The following is a 793-nucleotide window of genomic DNA, read 5'->3' on the forward strand; positions in this document are numbered from 1 at the left end:
CGCGGGGCGGCAATGGGGGGGGGCGTCTCGTCGGGGGACCACTCAGGGCGTGGCGGGCGGGGCAACAAAACGAGGCGGCTTTCCACCTTGTTCTTGGCCAGGCGGGAGCCGACGGGGAAGGGCGGTGCGCAGCGGGTCAAGTTACCCCATCCAGGCCGAGTGGTCGCCGGTTGCGGGAGGGGTCCCGCTCGTGCCGACCTCGGTGGCGGGCGGGGCAACAAAACGAGGCGGCTTTCCACCTTGTTCTTGGCCAGGCGGGAGCCGACGGGGAAGGGCGGTGCGCAGCGGGTCAAGTTACCCCATCCAGGCCGAGTGGTCGCCGGTTGCGGGAGGTGTCCCGCTCGTGCCGACCTCGGGGGGGTTCCCTCCTCCTGAGGCGCGGGCGCGTCCGGGTGGTCGTGGAGTTGGCCCGTTCACTCGTCTGCATAAGCGGCGTGCTGAGCCTGGCAGTAGTCTCCGCTGCCCTTCAGAAACTCCATAAATGTGCGACCCACAACACCACAGAACTGCTGCAGAGGAAAAAACGAAGCGTGACGATATGACGTTTTATCGTCTCCGGTACAAGTGGAAGCTTGACTCACGAGTGGCCCAACGGGAGATTTTATTTTTTTTGTCTAGCTTGAAAACATTCTCTCTCACAGTGTTTAAAAAAATAATAATAATTAAAAAATAAACAGTGCACTTTGCATTTGCGTGTAGGTATGGACCGGCGGGTAGAGATACCAGCCTTATTTTAAGGTATTGGTACTTGCCACTGCGGCCGATACTAAGGTTGACGAACGGGACATTAAAA

The 793-nt window shown here is 58.9% G+C and overlaps 1 long non-coding RNA gene across 1 annotated transcript in view; it reads right to left on the reverse strand.

Moving 5' to 3' along the window:
- Nucleotides 1–6: 6 nt before the first annotated feature.
- Nucleotides 7–793, reverse strand: part of LOC109512644 (uncharacterized) — a 2,124-nt gene continuing 1,337 nt past the window's right edge. The window contains exons 2-3 of the long non-coding RNA XR_002167566.1: nucleotides 352–509; nucleotides 7–198 (exon numbers count right to left, since the gene is read on the reverse strand). This is a non-coding gene — a long non-coding RNA (uncharacterized LOC109512644). The remainder of the gene's footprint in view (nucleotides 199–351; nucleotides 510–793) is intronic.

The sequence above is a fragment of the Hippocampus comes genome, unplaced genomic scaffold (genome assembly GCF_001891065.2).
Source record: "Hippocampus comes isolate QL1 unplaced genomic scaffold, H_comes_QL1_v1.1 scaffold371, whole genome shotgun sequence".
Classification (NCBI taxonomy): Eukaryota; Metazoa; Chordata; class Actinopteri; order Syngnathiformes; family Syngnathidae; genus Hippocampus; species Hippocampus comes.